At 46.0% G+C, this 11,889-nt stretch overlaps 1 protein-coding gene across 2 annotated transcripts in view; it reads left to right on the top strand.

Moving 5' to 3' along the window:
* Positions 1-2,455: 2,455 nt before the first annotated feature.
* The window catches only part of MAP3K7CL (MAP3K7 C-terminal like), a 187,415-nt gene continuing 177,981 nt past the window's right edge, over positions 2,456-11,889 (top strand). Inside the window, exon 1 of one of the 2 annotated variants that reach the window (XM_086934015.1) lies at positions 2,456-2,717. The gene's annotated coding sequence lies outside the window, so the exon portion shown is untranslated. The remainder of the gene's footprint in view (positions 2,718-11,889) is intronic. The other variant, XM_086934016.1, reaches the window with a different exon arrangement.

Raw genomic sequence — 11,889 nt, 5'->3', positions numbered from 1 at the left:
AGGGAGAGAGAAGGAGGGAGAGGGAGAGAGAGGGAATGAGAGGGAGAGAGAGGGAGGGAGAGGGAGAGAGAGGGAGGGAGAGAGAGGGAGGGAGAGGAAGAGAAAGGGGGTGAGACTGAGGGAGAGGGAGGGAGATCGAGAGGGAGGGAGAGGGAGGGAGAGGAAGCGAGAGGGAGGGAGACGGAGGGAGAGAGGGAGGGAGACAGACAGACAGAGACAGGGACAGACAGAGACAGGGACAGGGGCAGACAGAGGCAGGGACAGGGACAGGGGCAGACAGATAGAGGCAGGGACAGGGGCAGAGAGCCGGAGAGGGAGACAGAGGGGGAGACACAGAGGGAGACAGAGGGAGAGAGACAGAGGGAGAGAGAGGGAGAGACAGGGAGGAAGACGGAGGAGAGGGAGAGAGAGGGAGGGAGGGAGAGAGGAAGGGAGGGAGAGAGACAGGGACAGACAGAGACAGATAGCGGCAGGGACTGGGACATGGGCTGACAGATGGAGGGAGGGAGGGGGAGACAGAGAGAGAGGGTGAGACAGAGAGGGGGAGACAGAGAGAGACGGAGGGAGGGAGAGACGGAGTGAGGGAGAGACAGAGATGGAGGTAGATGGAGGGAGAGGGAGAGGGGCAGGGAGGGAGAGTGAGGGAGACGGAGGGAGATGGCGGGAGAGGGAAGAGAAAGAGAGAGAAGGAGAGAGACGGAGGGAGAGGGAGAGAGAGGGAGGGAGACGGAGGGAGAGGGAGAGAGACGGAGGGAGAGGGAGAGAGACAGAGAGAGAGGGAGCGAGAGGGAGAGAGAGGGAGGGAGAGGAAGAGAAAGGGAGTGAGACTGAGGGAGAGAGAGGGAGACCGAGGGAGAGAGAGGGAGGGAGGGAGACGGAGGGAGACAGACAAACAGAGAAAGGGACACACAGAGACAGATAGAGGCAGAGACAGGGACAGGGGCAGACAGAGGCAGGGACAGGGACAGGGGCAGACAGATAGAGTCAGGGACAGGGGCAGAGAGCCGACGAGGGTGACAGAGGGGAGACAGAGAGGGAGACAGAGGGAGAGAGACAGAGGGAGAGACAAGGAGAGAGACAGAGGGAGAGAGAGGGAGAGACAGGGAGGGAGATGGAGGAGAGGGAGCGAGAGGGAGGGAGACAGACAAGAGACAGGGGCAGACAGAGATAGATAGAGGCAGAGAGATGGATGCAGAGACAGGGATAGGGGCAGACAGATAGAGGCAGGGACAGGGGCAGAGAGCCGGAGAGGGAGACAGAGGGGGGAGACAGAGAGGGAGAGAGACAGAGGGAGAGAGAGGGAGGGAGACGGAGGGAGAGGGAGGGAGACAGAGACAGGGACAGACAGAGACAGATAGAGGTAGAGACAGGGGCAGACAGATAGAGGCAGTGACAGACAGATAGAGGCAGGGACAGAGTCAGCGAGACAGAGGGAGGGAGACAGAGGGAGGGAGGGAGACAGAGGGAGGGAGACAGAGGGAGGGAGAGAGGGAGGGAACATTTTCATCCGGGGGAGAACCCCCCCCCCCCCCCCCTCGAGTCCTCCTTAGGTGGTTTGAGCTCGATCGCTCACTACACTGACTTACTGTGTCCCAAAATGATGCATCTCCAAAAAGTGTGTCACTAACATGAAAAGTTTGGAAAGCTGTGAGTTACTGTAATCGTTGTGTCGCACCCGTGATAAAAACTCTATTGAGAAAGACAACTTTACAGCACATTTTATTACCCCCTTATCTAGAACATTCTTCGCGGATAGGAGTATAATTTATGCTATCCAAATGTGGCATGATTGGGTTATTTTGGCAAAGCTATCAGCAACTCTAAATGTGCATTTAGCATATAAAGCAGTGTTCTAATCTTGCGCCTTGTTGCCACAGTGACGCTACAAGACATAAATAAAAAGTATTCTTATCGCGGTTAATGTAAACATAAACACATTCATGTAACACTTAGAAGACGTGCTATTATTGTTAGAGCAGGGCGAGGTGGTCCAGTTTTCACATGCTCCTAAAATTAGCGTATTGTCGCTAATATCGCCGCATGCCAGCCCTGTTGTTAGCGGGTATCACTTTACCGGAGCCATTATGGGCCCAACCTCGAACACTAAAGCTCATCCTCGTAGTGTGCTTTGATACCTCCTGCTATCATCTGATAGCATGCCTGTAGCCGGGCCAAGTTGGCTATGTCACCCCTTGCTGATTGGAGGGCTGACATTTTTGCTGACTGGAGTCATGCTATGTTTGCCAGCTCGCTGGAATAGACGCAGACGGCGATTGGGTCATGCTGCAAACATTCCTGGCCGGTGAAGCAAGTCTGTTTGTATTTTTGGTTTGCCAGGACTAATGAATTAAAAAGCTCTGGGTTGACCCTACTTTGTAGTTTGTGACAGCCTGCCACGGGCGGGGGGGCACACCCTCCCACCACCAGGAGGAACGCAACTCGATAAATGCTCTTTGTTGGCAAGGAAGGCGCGTGGATTTGTGGAGGGAAGCGGAAAAGACCGGTCCTGCGGGCAGCAGCAGAGGGCTGGCTCTTCGGGGAGTGCAGGTACCGGCAGCAGCTGTCCCGGCCCCTCACGCGCTGACAGCGCGCGGCCATGTAGCAGGTGCAGCAGGCCCCCTCTCCTGTATTGACGCTTTGCTGCATAAAGGCAAAAACAAGCCAAAGCGGCGGCTGGGCCGGGATTACACAAGCGCGGACACGCTCGGCTGAGTGAGGTAAGATAACAGGTGGACGAACGCGAAGCGAACTGAGGCGAACGAGCCGGAGCCACGACTGCTTTTATGTCGAAAGAAGCGCGGGTTTCACAGCCGGGCAGAGATTAGCAGGGGGACTCGTATTTGGGAGGATTTCTCTGACCGCCGCTCACCACCTGGGAGGACTGGGCAGCCGTCGTGCATAGATACTCTTTTGTGTTTTGGGGAGGGGGTAAGACTATGACACCACGCACATCTTAAAATAGCTCTCCTGGTTAGCAAGTCCAACTATTATTAGGAACTAGACATCTATTTGTTACAGCGTGTAAACTAATTGTAATTATTGTTCATGCCTGCATGCATGTAGCACCATGTGTATATAACAGTGCCCTATGCATGCAATTTCATATTAAATGTGCGTTTGGTTACTTGTGTGCATTCAAGAAAAAAACACGGATGCAAGACACAAGTGGGTGTAAAAAGTGTCCCGTGCACTCGGGAAAAGCAGACCGTTACTCACAAAACTAGAAATTGCGTTTTTTTCAGGGGTGCTGTGTCCATGCGACTGATGAACATCCAACACATGCTCCAGGCATGAAAAGGGGTGTTCTCATGGGAATTTTTGTATTGACAGAAAGGCGCCCCTTTGTGGGTGTTCATAAATATTTGCGATGGCTTTTACAGTTCCTGGCCTGGGGCATTTAAAATTTAAATCTCGGTAAAGTAGGCAGGAATGGTGCAATAACGAGGAAAAAAGCCCCAAAATCCATTCGGTAATATAGCAAAATGATGTATTTGGACAGAAATATTATCTATGTGAGAGAAAATCGTGTAAAAAGGAATATGTGACTGTGTGTTCAGCTCTAATCCTGCAGAGGTGCCTGTTGTAAGTGTATGGTCGTTAGTAGTATTGATGGAAGACTACCAATCTCGTGCATTTGATTCCTTGTGGTACACAAATAAATGTTTGTGATTCACCTAAAATGTGTACATCTATGAATGTTGTAAGCATATACATAGGTCAGAGTGGAAATTAGCATTTTTGGTAAATCGTAATCTTTAATGTCTGGTTTATATGTGCTAACATTTTCATCTGCTGCATCCCTCTTCGTGCATTTCAGAGATCCCTGCAGCCTGAACACTCATATTAAGTCGTTTATTACTTACAAGTATCTGACTATGCATTATGCTTACAATGTTGATTACACCTAAACATTCTGCATTGTCTACATATTATTTCCCACTATATCCCAAACTCTTTTAGCATATTATACATGCACAAAACGTTTAAAGTGATATGGGAATGTTTTCCAAACTGTACACCCGTGTGGAAATTTCAGTTGACTGGTTAAACGTGGTTTCTACTAGGTTTCGCTACTTCATATGGGTTTTTAGACACCGGTGACCAGCAGAAACGAAACAAGAACAATCCTACTGTTTAAATACAAAAATTGTAAATAGTTCCCAGACGTAAATATAGCTATCTTCAAAGAGTTTCATTGATGTCCAAGAATCATTTTACCAATAAATCGATCCAGCAAAATATTTGCAGTTGGTCAACTGAAATTTGCAAAAGACTAAACATTTATATTTAAGAAATATATTCCAGAATACGTTAGGAAAAACGCATTTTGCCAATCTCGTGCACTCTTCATTACAAACTGTTACAGGAGGCATACTCTTCTAACCTAAGACAGTGCATTACAGAGTCCTTCGCGGGACATACTGCCCCGGGCTAATGGGCAGTGTAATACAAAGTGCTGCAAAAGGTACGCTCTCCCAATCGATAATGATAATAATATGAGATATCGATAATAATAATGATATGAGCTATCTTCTCCAGGCATAGTACCCAGTTTGATACAGTAGAATGTAATACACGAGAAGACACTCTTTACTGCCTCAAATTGCTCATTACATTTACTTTATACATGGAAACAGCTCTCCTAATAGTCAGGAGGCCTCTTCAATGTGATTTCTCCTTGCTGCACAAATTAAACCCATTGCACCCCGGTTTTGGTTAAATACATTTTTAAACAAGTATAAAGAAAAATGCCATGGCATAAACCATATGCTGGTGCACATAATGTATTATGCTATTTATTACCATTTTGGAGGGAGGGGCATAATGACCGTCGCGAGGCTTCGCCGCCCATGAGGCATAGCCGCTCCCCACACTCAACAATGGTAAAAATAGCATTATATATGTATCTATACGTGTTTGTGTGTGTGTGTGTGAGTATGTATTCATATATTCACTTGAAAACACAGGGTTATCAATTAGTACTGTTATACAGCACTGAAATACCACTTGCGCACATACTTATTGCAATGTTTATGTTCTCATCCTTGATGCAACAGATGCAATTTATTAATGTCATAAATTACCTTACAGGTCAGATTACATATCACATTACCATTAATACTGTCAATGAGATAACTGTGACCACAGTATTATTTAATGGTCTGAAGATGTGTTGGTATTCATTACATCTTTTTACGTGTTGTTACATATTGGTATGGATATTGGGTGGTCATATGTATTGCGTTTGGTGCATGAGGTATGGTGTGCATGCCTGTTTTGTGAGATGTGCATTGTGGAGCTAACTTTAACTGGCACAGTTCAGTGGTTTTCCTTATAATTCATATCTATAACTGTACTTTAATGGTGGTCTTTAAAGAACATCTCAAAGGTTTTATACCATAAGGGGTTATAACCAATCTTAATTATAACTTCAATTTAAATGTAGTTTGATTCAGTAAATTTATGTTTTTTTTGATGATATGCTACATCTGACTTCCATGAAAGGATTCCCCTCCCTGCTGTGCAAGGCCTTTAGCTCTGTGAAGATGGGTTTGGCAGCACAGCCATGCTGTAGGACAGTACTGCAGCCAGCCTGCCATGGGCAGCCAACCCCCTGCTGCACACGGCTTTCAGCTATATACGTTGAAGTTTGGCCACGGGGCCTGGGCTACGGCCAAACTATGTGACCAACTCTCCATGGGTTAGCAGCCTGCTGTGGGCAGCAAGCCCTGATATGCAGTAGGGGTTGGATGCAGGACCTGACCTCCGCAGGCTCTTCACACAACCTACCATGAGCGGACAAGATGGGGCTTGCCCCTTTTAGTTATTTATTTTCATTATACATATTTTATTAGCCTTATTTGTTATTATCATTTAAAATATTGTGTTATTTACTTATTTCTGGTTTAGTGAACCCTAATTTGGATTTGCAAGCCCGTAAGGACTCATGGGCATGGCCCATCAGATTACAAGTTTTCTCGTGTCTGGTGGGCAATTCATTGGCAGTCCCAAGGTGGTGCCACTGAAAAAGGGCACCGCAATGGGAGCGTCTAAGGCAGGTCCTGTACGGCATGGACTCTGCAGTCCATGCCGTGCAGGAACTGGGAGTGCATGCACACGGGGGGACACAACATGTGTCCCCTTGCATGCACCAAAATGCATGGAGGGACCCCTTTGTTTCATGACCACCAGCAGGTTCATGGAGTAAGAACCTCCATGAGACTGCTGGTGGTCATAAAACTCGTAATATGCATGGCGGTGCCGTAGCGGCAGTGCCAGCATATTGTGAGCCCCTGAACGCTGCACCACTGCCAGGCAATGTGGTTCACTGGTGGTTGTGGTGGTCCAATGGCGGTCCACCCGCCAAAGTTGTAATAAGGTGGTTAGACCACCAGTGCGGCAGAGGATGGACCACCACCGCCACACTGTCATGAGTTTTGCAGGCCACGGACCGCCAAACTCATAATCAGGCCCTAAGTGTCTACTGAATGTAATGCAGACCTGTAAAAATACTACAAAGTTATTAGCAAATCAAATATTTTTACCCTTTCCCTCCCCTTTTAAATTTGCATCTCCTGTGGGATCTGCATGAAAACTAACATTTTGCACAGGTTGTACAGCATCAAAGTTATTGGCAAATAAAAACGTTCTGCCCCCCTCTTAAACTTTGCCGCCCCATGATGGATCTGTTAAAAACATACTTGCACTAGACTAAAAATGCTACATATCTGCAAAATGTAATGTGTGTTTTGTAATGTTAACAAAAGGGGGTGATGTATGGAGCGCTGAAACATTTCAGACCCTCACCCGTCATTGTTCTTTAGCTCACTTCATTGTTCTTTAGCTCACTTCGCCACCCCAGTTCAGACCCAGCTATATGCATCTCAGTCTTGACCCTGTGCCTCCTGGGAATATTCCAGTCTGAACTGCCAAGCAAGGTCTTTCCTGGACTGGAAACAAGCATCCTGGGACCGGTTTCGGAGTAACACCCCTAATCAGCCAGGCTAGCTTGAATCAAGTAGCAAAGTGAGCAAGGGACCCATGTTTGGGCATACCCTGCAAACTTAGGGCAAACAAAGCAAACACAAGGAGATGTTGGACCGAGCGCTGAAACTTTTCAGACACTCACCCCCATTCACAGATCTGGGTTGAATCCATTATCGTTCTTTAGCTCACTTCGCCACCTCAGTTCAGACCCAGCTATATGCAAATCAGTCATGACCCTGGGCCTCGTGGGAACAGTCCAGCCTGAACTGACAAGCAGGTCTTTCCTGGACTGGAAACAAGCATCTTGGGACTGGTTTCGGGTTAACACCCACTCATCCAGGCTAGCTTGAATCCAGTGGCAAAGTGAGCAAGGGACCCTTGTCTGGGCATACCCTGCCAATTTAGGAAGAATGCCCGGCCAATTTAGGAAGAACAAAGCAAACACAAGGAGATGATGGACGAGAGCTGAAACTTTTCAGACACGCACCACCAGTCACAGATCTGGGTTTAATCCATCATCGTTCTTTAGCTCACTTCACCACCCAGTTCAGACCCAGCTATATGTAAATCACTCTTGACTCTGTGCCTCAAGGGAACAGTCCAGCCCGAACTGCAAAACCAGGTCTTCCCTGGACTGGAAAAAAGCATCCTGGGACCTTTTTTGGGGAACACCCCTCATCAGCCAGGCTAGCTTGAATTCAGAGGTAAAGTGACCATGGGACCCATGTCTGGTCATACCCTGCCAACTTAGGGCGAACAAAACAAACAAATGGAGATGATGGACGGTACGCTGAAACTTTACAGACACTCCAGTCACATATCTGGGTTGAATCCATCATCGTTCTTTAGCTCACTTTGCCACCCCACTTCTGACCCAGCTATATGCAAATCAGTCTTGACCCTGTGCCTCATTAGAACAGTCCAACCCGAACTGCCAAGCCTGGTCTCCCCTGAACTGGAAACAAGCATCCTGGGAAAGGAGTCGGGTAACAGCCTTCATCAGCCAGGCTAGCTTGAATCCAGTGGCAAAGTGAACAGAGGACCCACGTCTGGGCATACCCTGCCAACTTAGGGCGAAGAAAGCAAACAAAAGGAGATGATGCCACGGTCATTAGTCAATTATTAAGATTTTTTACCCCTTTAACTCTGCTTCCTATTGACAAATATGCATACATTTATAAATACCATAAGAAAGCTAAACATGCAAAGTGTGTGGTTAATTTCATGAACATTTGTCAAACAGTGCTAAAGTTGTAGGCAAAATAAAAAACACATATTTTTAACAATCACAATATCTTTAAATTTGTTACCCTTTCATGCCCACTGACGTTTGCTAAGCAATTTCTCTAAAACTACTAATCCCATTTACATCAAAACAAGGAAAGGCACTTCCCTGAGTAAAATTCCTCTTTCACAACAAGTTTTGTATATTTCCGTTCAGCGTTTTTGTTGTTGTGGAGAGTGAAGATTCCTATGGTAGTTAATATAGGAAACCCTGCTTTTTCGACTACCCCGACCATTTACATTCAGCTCCCTTCTTGACAAATCTGCATGAAACTTTGCATGCTAAACATAAAACTGTTTACATTTTCTCTTGGAGACTTCCATACCTATTCATCATATGGCGCTAAAGTTATTAGTAAAAACATAAGGACTTTTCAGTGGAAACTCTGAACTAACTATAAATACAAACTCAAAAATACATTAAAAAAGTATATTATATTTAGTTTAAGCAAAGTAAACGTACATCCATATATGGACTGTTAGGTGGGCAAGCCACTTGAGAAGTAAAAACCCCTTACAGTGGTATACTTATTAATGTTGTGGTTTTACATTGCTAATAGGAGCATTACGGTTTAGCTTTTTATGGAAAAGATGCGGAAAAAGCAAACTTGAAAGCCAAAGGCAGATTTGTGTTTTCCCATACTCTTTCTCATATAATTTTGATCATGTGCCATGCATTTGGCGAACTTGTAACTAAGAAATAGACTGTGGAATACATACCACGTTATATCAAACAGTAATTAATTAATGCATGTATAAACGTTAGTCATAGTTACGAACTTATATTTGTTTTAGGTTTTTGTGATGTGCCACTTGCTACTGTTAGCTGCTTCTGTGTGGTTTGTATAGAGAGGAACAGTAAACAGTTTCAGCACATGAAAAGTGACATATTAGTTCGTGCTTAGGCACAGTAATGAAGCAAGATAAGAATTTAAAGCTTGTAGTTCGAAATACATTTAGTTTGAAACATTTTGTGAAAAACATTTAGATCACATTTTTAAGCCTCTGCCCTATGTTTCGTTTGAAAATATTTACTAAAAAAAGATGTCATAAATGCCTGTTTAACATGTGTTTATTAAGCACCAGATTATTGGTACAACTAAAGAGTAGGATTCAGGGCTAGACCACTTGAGATTCGAAATCCACCCCCCCAGGTTTCTCCCATATGAAGCCAACCCCATGCTTCCACTAAAATGAACTTGACTTTAATTTATCACAATAAACATTCATAATGTTAATTCAAGTTTGATAATTAGTAATTCTGAAAATTATAAGACGCCAGACCGACTCAGCGTCCACACCCCCACCTGCAGCCTCCGTTCGGCCAACTTCGCCCTCGCCTCAGTTACTCGTATCCGGAAGACCACCGCCGCCGGCAGATGCTTCTCCTACCTCGCCGCCAAGACCTGGAACGCTCTCCCTACCAACCTACGAAAAACCCAGGACCTGCTGGCCTTCAGAAGACTTCTCAAGACCTGGCTCTTCGATCAGCAGCGTATCCCCAGGATTATATGTAATGATCAAAATAAGACTAGCTATATTTACAGGGGGAGGGGGACGCAAAGAAGTACGCTAGCTGGCAAACCTGTTGGTTTGTTCATGAAGCCCTCACCCACCAACCTGGTTGGTGGCATGCTTCATCATCGGGCCCACCAAAGTGACACCGAATGTGTTGCGGGTTTACTTCGACGCCAGATTACTGTGGAGCTGGTATATTCGCTGAGTGTGCAGTGTAGTGAGTGAGAAAGTGAAGTTAAAAGCTATACAGTAGGTCCCAGTACCCGAGGGTAAATAAATAAGTTTAATAACTGGGCCTCTGTTAGCAATAAAAACGCAGTTAGACGCGGTGGAGTGCGAATTATGACCTCCTGCGTCTTGTGTGGTCTACATGTTTCAGCCAGGCCTTATTAAATTTAAAACTGGCTTTCCTCAGGACCAAGTGAGTATGTGTATAAGGTGCAAAAAACTAAATTATAGTGTTTGTGTTGTTGGTTTATGTGTCGCACTCTCTAAGGTGCGATTACATGTAAGAGGGGGATTCCCTCTAGTTTTGCTACATATAACAAGGACAGAGACAAACGTACAAAGAAGAGTCATTTTAGTATTATGAGAGACTTAATCACATTTTGTGGCCGACTTGTAAGGTGAGTGAACGACCTATAAGCGGCTATGGTGTGGTCATGTTTGACCTACATGGGTTTTAATAGGAACCGATTGTTGTGGTGAGCTAGGACAGCGGATATTAGCATTTGTGAGGTACAGGTAAGTAAAGGTTGGTATCCTCACGCAGGCTGTTTGCTGTCAAAAGCTTCCTTGGGTCACCTAGCAGAGAAAGAGACCCTAGGACAAGGATAGTGAAACTAGTGGTTTACATCCAACCTGTAGGGAGAAAAAAGGTTGCTTACCCCAGTTGTAGCGGTAGTGTTGAGTTACTCACAGTATTCCCGGTCTGGATCCTCCTTGGACCTATCGTCCTTCTGCGGTGCCCGGAACGAGTGAGTGAGGACCTTGAGATTGGGTTTAAGTAGCCCCGGTCGTTGGTTCCACCTGGGATAAGTGGAAATAGAGGGAGGGATGCGCTCGCGCTGGTTGCACTGTCATTGTTTGTTATGCGCATGCGCTCGGGAGCGCTCTGCACGCATACGCGCATTAGGCTTGTATATTATTCCAAAGAGGCGAATGTGGGGCGCATGTGCGCGCGATTAGCGCGTGTACAGTTGCACGTTGTGGGCATGTGCGGTGGTTCTAAAGAATTGGCGCTGTATAGGCGCCTGAGTTCGAGAGCACTATTTTCTTTTTCTGGTTGGGAGTATCAGAGGGGGACTCTATAACAGACTGAGAGACAGAGGACATTGGAGACCAATTGTTTTTCACAGGTTGATGGAGTTCCACAGGATGGAATCGTTCAGGCCCCTTGTATGGGTGGACAGACAGTATATCCATTGCTGTTCTTTTTGGAGGAGGAATTTGTCGTTATTATTTGTAGGGTCAAATTGTTCAATGACTGTCCATGTGAAGTTGTTTGGGGTGTGGTTGTGGGTTAAGAAATGATCCGTCATTTTACTGATATTTTTGCCACATCGGATGGTACTTCTGTGTTCTGTCATTCTTGTCCTGACTTTCCTAGAGGTCATCCCGATGTAGGGGAGTCCACATCTACAGGTTATCAGGTATATTAGATTTGAGGAGTTACAGTTAGTGAACTGTCGTTGTGTCCAGGTTTTTCCTGTTTCTAGATTGAGGGTTTTTGATGCTGATGTCAGATGGCACACGCTGCAGTTATTGCATGGCTGGTGGCCTGTGAGCTTGGGAAGGCCCCAGGCATTGAGGATTGTGCTGCTGGGTGGAGAGGAAGTGGGTCTGGTCTTGTATGAACCAGTTGGTCTCTTGTAGGCGAAATGGGGTTTTCCCAGTTTCTTGTACCTGAGTTGATAATCTTCCAGTTTCTGTTGATGATGTTGGAAACCTGGTTCGATGCTGTGTGGTATGTTGTCACACAGGTGAGTTGTGGTTCCTCAGGGGCCCTGATGGTTGTTTCCAGTAGTGCCTCCCTATTTTGGTTCCGAGCCCTTTTGCAGGTTGTTTTTATAATTCTCGCAGGGTATCCTCTGTCCTCCA

Source organism: Lissotriton vulgaris, chromosome 8 (assembly GCF_964263255.1).
Source record: "Lissotriton vulgaris chromosome 8, aLisVul1.2, whole genome shotgun sequence".
Classification (NCBI taxonomy): domain Eukaryota; kingdom Metazoa; phylum Chordata; class Amphibia; order Caudata; family Salamandridae; genus Lissotriton; species Lissotriton vulgaris.
Note: the sequence above shows the minus strand (reverse complement) of the source record. Positions and strands in the feature narration are given on the sequence as shown.